Consider the following 6814-nt stretch of genomic DNA (forward strand, 5'->3'; position numbering starts at 1 on the left):
AAAGAGGTCTACGTTGATTATCTCATTTCTAGAAAGGCCTTTAAGTAAATGGCTCAATTTTCTGTCTGAATTACAGAATACCCCCAAAGAAAATATGGGCAAGCTATTCAGTTATTTTTTCTTAACAGCAAAGGCCATTTTGCGCATAGTGTGTGGGCTTCCTAAAACAACGGTAGGTGGCAGTGGTTTGTAGCCCATGGTGATTAGCAGATCAAAACGTCTTAAATACACCTTTATTTTTGGACAACAGAAGAATACGCTTACTAGTTATAGAACAATCACATGGCTTTTGGCCACTCCTACCCTGTGAACTAACAGTCTATGTCTGTGAAAAGATGGCCCCAGAATAGGGTTAAATTTTAAAGCAAGTTGCAGAACAATATGTATACTTCCTCCCTTTCTCCCTCAATGGCCCTCTCACTTCCTTCCCTCCGCCCACACGTTTTACTGACCAACACCTTCTCAGTCACTGGAAATACAGTGGTGAGAAAAACAGCATTGGTGCAGCCCCCTATAGATGGACAGATGTGTAGGTTGCACTTTCTCATTATAACGATACCGTGACGAAGAACATTGTTATACATGAGCTTCAGTTTCTCTAGGGCGCTGGTTCTCACAGTGTGGTCTGGGCCATGAGATCAAAACTATTTTCATAATAATACTAAGATATTACTTGCCCTTGTTCATGCTTACTCTCTCATGAATGTACAGTGGAGCTTTCCAGAGGCTGCATGATAATGATGTTGCAACAGATTGACTGCAGAAGTAGATATGAGAATCCGGATGCTTTCTATTAAGCCAAACCTTAAAGAGATGCACAAAAATGTAACACAATGTTGCTCGTCTCACTAATTTTTTTTGTTTGGGAAAATAGAATTATTTTAATAAAAATGTTATTTATGTTAACATGACTGGGTTCATTGCTATTTTATTTATTTATGTATTTATTTATTTGGAAGATTAGCCCTGAGTTAACCTCTGCTGCCAATCCTCCTCTTTTTGCTGAGGAAGACTGGCTCTGAGCTCACATCCGTGCCCATCTTCCTCCACTTTATTTTTTATTTATTTATTTATTTTTTTTAAAGATTTTTTTTTATTTTTTCCTTTTTCTCCCCAAAGCCCCCCGGTACATAGTTGTGCATTCTTCGTTGTGGGTTCTTCTAGTTGTGGCATGTGGGACGCTGCCTCAGCGTGGTCTGATGAGCAGTGCCATGTCCGCGCCCAGGATTCGAACCAACGAAACACTGGGCCGCCTGCAGCAGAGCGCGCGAACCTAACCACTCGGCCACGGGGCCAGCCCCTTCCTCCACTTTATATGTGGGATGCCTACCACAGCATGGTTTGACAAGCAGTGGCATGTTTTCACCTGAGATCTGAACTGGGACCCCTGGGCCGCCGAAGCAGAACGTGCAAACTTAACTGCTGTGCCACTGGGCCGGCCCCTATTGCTATTTTAAATGAATTAATAAATCTTTTAAATCTTTCTCAGTTTTAATTTCCACTAACGTAAATATCAATAGATATCTTCTGCGTATGAAAAATCTCTTTGGTGTCTTTGGTCATTTTTAAGAGTGGAATGGAGATCTGGTACCAAAAAAGTTTGGAAGCTCCTTTCTAGGGTATATATCCCTGAAGTGGAGTTGCTGGGTCATGCAGGGTGTCCACATTTTCTTTCTTTCTTTTTTTTTTGAGGAAGATTGGCCCTGAGCTAACATCCATGCCAATCTTCCTCTATTTTGTATGTGGGACGCCACCACAGCATAGTTTAATGCACGGTGTGTAGGTCTGCACCTAGGATCCAAACCCACAAACCCTGGGCCACCGAAGCGGAGTGCATGAATTCAACCACCACGCCACTGCACTGGCCCCTACGTTTTCAATTTTAATAGAATTTGCTGGGGCTGGCCCGGTGGTGCAGCGGTTAAGTGTGCACGTTCCACTCCGGCAGCCTGGGGTTTGCTGGTTCGGATCCCTGGTGCGGACATAGCACTGCTTTGCAAGCCATACTAAGGCGCATCCCACATATAAAGTAGAGGAAGGTGGGCACGGATGTTAGCTCAGGGCCAGTCTTCCTCAGCAAAAAGAGGAGGATTGGCAGCAGAGGTTAGCTCAGGGCTAATCTTCCTCAAAAAAAAAAAAAAAGAAATTTGCCAAATTGCTCCCCAAAGTGACTAAAGCTGACCTTTAAAAAAAAAATCCATATATAGGTTTTTTTTCAGGCAAATCTCAAAGTGTAAAGAATTTTGGAATTATTATTCAACTAGGCGAGTAATACAACAGAGATTTGATCTATGAAATAGTGATTGAATATCTTTTCTAAACAGCAGTGAGAAATGCAGGGCAATATTTATTTTTAGTGTACTCAGAGGAAGTTTTTCTTGGTGACTAAAAATAGCATTGTAGAGCGTCAATATTAAATGTATCGGAAAATTTATTTTGGTTTGTGCCTCCTGGGAGATAGAGGTACACAAGTTATGCAAATAAGCTATTTTTTTTGCCATCAGGGGAATTTCATTTTTCTTAAATACTACCTTCTGCAATTTTTGTTAAAACCTAAGCCACGTTTGATTGACATCCAATTTGTAAAAAAATGCCGAGGCAGCTAATGTTAAAAGAAAACAATTCAAAGGCTGATAGTTTATAGGTCATTTTATAAGGGACCAAGTTTATTTTAAGCAATTTGGTGTTGTTTTCTGATTGCAGAATATTAAAATTGTTCAAGTGTAGCTGATCTAAAACTTTAGCTGCACTAAATTTTGGCAGCAAGTTGTGGGTAAATATAAAAAGCTGAGTTTTACAGTTGAAGGGCCAAGATGCAACGATATTAACCGGCTGTTTCTTACAATGGTTTTGCACGTGGTGATTTGCACACTCTGCGCTAGTAAAATGAAATGTGACCACAGTCCATTGTTACCTGTCTATTTATGGCGGACGGCTTTGGGCGACCAAGTGTTAATCTAGGTGAGATTTCATCCTGCTGCTTGGCCATGGCAGAGCCTGCACATGTGCCCCTGGGGAAAGCAGATGGAGTAGGTTAGATACTGAAGCACGCTACCATTCAGGAGCTGTGTCTGGATAGTAATGATACTATTGACGCAACATGCATCACAGAACAAGTGGAAATTGTTTTTTATCTGTTGTTAGAGCCACAGCGGGGCTGACGGAGGGAACCAGGTCTTCAGTCGAGGAGATCTGCTGTACCTACTGTGTCAATAGCCAGACTCCCAGCAGGCAGAGATCCCTGAAGTTGTGGATCTAGGCAGAAACATGTTTGAATGTGGAAATCTGTACGCAGGGTCCTTTTCAAAGGGAAGAGAAATCGAAACTGCTGGTCTTAGCCTTTTGTCTTACTGACTTTACTTGAATCACTTTAAGCAGTAAAGAACTTAAAACGGTCTAATTCAGCTGTTTACTTGATGGTAGAAAATGAGACCTAGGAAGGATCACTTACTCTTTCATGCATTCGTTTGGGAAATATTTTTTAACACTCACTCACTCTGTGCTGACACTGACCTAATCATGAATAAGTAGGGTGAACATGTAACTTATCATCCAAACCAGGACATCTTTGAAAATGGGTGCTAATAATAATTATACGAAGACATCAAACAAATGACACAACAGTCCTGAGCAAACCCGAATGTAGTTTGCAGGATTGTGTAGACATAATCCTACCCCTCAAGGAGCCCATCATCTAATGGGAAGGAGAGATGTGTAACCACAAGATGGGGACCATTACGTGCTGTGGTAAGCCATGCGGGCTTGGTGAGCCAAGGAATTGAAAGAAAGATTTCTTGGACTCTCAAGGTCTGGTAGTAGTGCTCTTTTATTCAGGGAATAGCATGGGGACAGGGCCCAAGGGCAGTGAAGGGCTGCAGGCATGGGGACAGGACCCATGGGCAGTGAAGGGCTGCAGGCATGGGGACAGGACCCATGGGCAGTGAAGGGCTGCAGGCATGGGGACAGGACCCATGGGCAGTGAAGGGCTGCAGGCATGGGGACAGGACCCATGGGCAGTGAAGGGCTGCAGGCATGGGGACAGGACCCAAGGGCACTGAAGGGCTGCAGGCATGGGGACAGGACCCAAGGGCACTGAAGGGCTGCAATGTGTTGAGGGTTAGGGCTAAATTTATAAGGCATGGGTACATGACTTATTTTTACCAGACAAACGAAAGATGATGTAAAAAGTCATTAAAATGGTATCAGTGCAGGTGGGCTCTGGTTATTGTGTGGTCGCATAACTTTAGATATGAGTCGGGTCACATAGATCGGCATGTAGGCCAGGATGCCTTGCTCTTCTCTCCCTGGGGGCGGCCCTGATCCGTATCAGTAAGTGCCTGAGAAATGCTGAGGAAGGGTGTGCCTGAGCCCGTGAGGAAAGCTCTTTCAGAGAAAGCCCTGCTCCAGCCGGGGCTGTAGGGGCGAGTTGCAGTTTATCAGGTAGAGAAGGAGGGGAAGGGTGTTCTCAGCAGAGGGAAGAGAATAAACAAAGACTTGGCACCATTTTGATGTTTTGGGGAGCTGCAAGTGGTTTCCCACCATCAGGGTGCATGGTGGGAGGAGAGGAGGAGCTGAAACAAGGCCCGCGGGGACCAGGTTATGAGGGCCTTGGCTGGTGCACAAAGGAGTGTGGATTTTATCCTCATGAGCACAGGGAGCCGTTGAAGGATTTTAAGCGGGGCTGTGACCTAATCAGATTTGTGTTTCAGATAGTTCATTCTGACAGCAAGCGGGAGATGGATTGGAGGAGGAGAGAACAGGCAAGAGGCTTCTGCATTCAGCCGGATGAAAGAGGACGAGACCAAGATTAGGCAGCAATGGTGGGGATGGGCCTGAAGGGGCAGAGTTGAAAGCATTTAAAGAACATTGGTTCATGTAACGAAAAAATTCAGAGGTCATGCCTGCATCAAGCATGGCTGCATACAGGAGCTCAAACAGTGGCGCTAGGATCTGGGTTCTCTTCTTGTCTCAGCTCAGTGTCCTCTATGGCAGATGCCACCTTGAGAACTCAGATCCCCTCAGCTTCAAATCGAGTGGGAAGGAACACCTGCCCTGGTACTCAGAGCATCAGGCCGTCAGTCACCATGGCTAAGGGACTGGAGGTCTCTGATCACCCCGGCGGGGTCACGTGCTCTGGCCCTGAGTTGGGGATGAGGGTCCATGCAAACCGCACCGACTTAGAGAAGAGGAAGAAGTGGATCCAACCGGAAAATCGGAGGCTTTTGCTGGGAAGAGTGGAATACATATTGGGGGGGCGAAGCACAGGCTTCCGCCCTGCAGGCAGAGCTGGGCTGACCCCCGGGACACTGCTCTGCCTGCTGCCCCTTGGCAGCTCTGGAGAGGGCCGCGGAGCAAGGTCAGGGAAAGGTCATCCTTAGTCAGGAGGGAGCCTTATCCTCTTTCTCTCAATTTCCATGGAGGAGGAGAGTCCCTTTCTCTTCCTACAAGGAGGAGACTGGAGGGACTAACTGACTGAATTGAGTCCAAAGCGTTAGCTGAGAATGTAGATGGAGTAATCTTGCCTCCAAAAGGAGGACAGACTCCAGCGCCTCTCTCCGACCCATGCACAGCTGCTCCTCCATTTTCTCTCCGGGAGAAGCGTGGAGGTGATAACAAGAGCTGAGGGTGGTCACAGGAGGCTCCGTGTTTCCCTCACGCCTAACGCACAGGCTCTACAGCCACCCTGTCCTTGGGTGACTTCAAGGTGAGTTGCAGACGTCGTGCACTTCCCCCTAAGTACTTGAGTGTGCCTGTCGCTAACTGGAGCTTGATATTTGTTCACAGTTTTTTCTTTCGGGGTAAAATTTACTTAGGTTGAAATGCAGAAATCTTGTGTGTATTCGCTGAATTTTAACAAATGCATACACCTGTGTAACCCACACCTGGAGGGCTTCTGGTGACCTCAGAGTGACAGGAAAGCCAAGGGCCCTGGCCTGAGATTTTATCCAAGGGGGTGGGGAAGAACCAGCCCGTCAGAGTGGGCTTCAAGGAGCAGCGGGGGGGAGGAGGTGGAGGGAGGAGAAAGCTCTCTGAGGACACCCAGCAGCCCCGCCTGTGCCAGGTCATGGGGACACTGCACCGTGAAGCCCCTGGAGCTCAGTCACTGGCGGCTCCTGATGCTGTTGCTATTGCCGTTCTGTTATTAACCTCATCTGACGGGCAGTCCCTTCTGCGTTATTATTGGTCAAAACCCTGTAGGAGAAGAAGGGTGAATGGTAGAATCTGGACACCACACCTCACCCTGAACTCCCCAACACATCTGAGATTGTAATGGAAAAAATAGTAAATAAAGAACAGTGTTATTTGCTAAAGTGAACTGACCCAGGGAGATGACAGGCTGCCTATCCAGCAGCTATTCCCTCTTTTTTCCTTGAGGGCAAAGCCAACCTCCAGCCAGAAAGGCTGAAAATGCCCCATGTACACTCCCCAGCCTTTCCTATAGGTGGGCATGTGAACCAATCCAGGCCAATGAGACATTAGAGAGAGTTGCTGGGGGCTTCTGGGAAAGAATTTCCTCCCTAATAAAAAGAGCTACATGGGAGGAAATGCCCCTTTCCTTCCTAACTTTGTTTGTTATCATGTGAGGATGTGATGCTTGAAGCTATGGCAGCCGCCTTGCCACCATGAGGGTAAAGCTAAGAGAATCAAAGAAAAGTCAGTCCATACTCCTGAGTCTCAGAGTTGCTGAATTCTGGAGTGATTACCTGTAGGCTTCCTGATTTGCAGGGTCATAAATTCCTCACTGTTTAAGCTATCTTTAGTTGGAAAGCCTGTTCCTTGCAGCCCAAAGCATACTAACTAATACACATGATTT

This window comes from Equus asinus, chromosome 13, assembly GCF_041296235.1.
Source record: "Equus asinus isolate D_3611 breed Donkey chromosome 13, EquAss-T2T_v2, whole genome shotgun sequence".
Taxonomy (NCBI): Eukaryota; Metazoa; Chordata; class Mammalia; order Perissodactyla; family Equidae; genus Equus; species Equus asinus.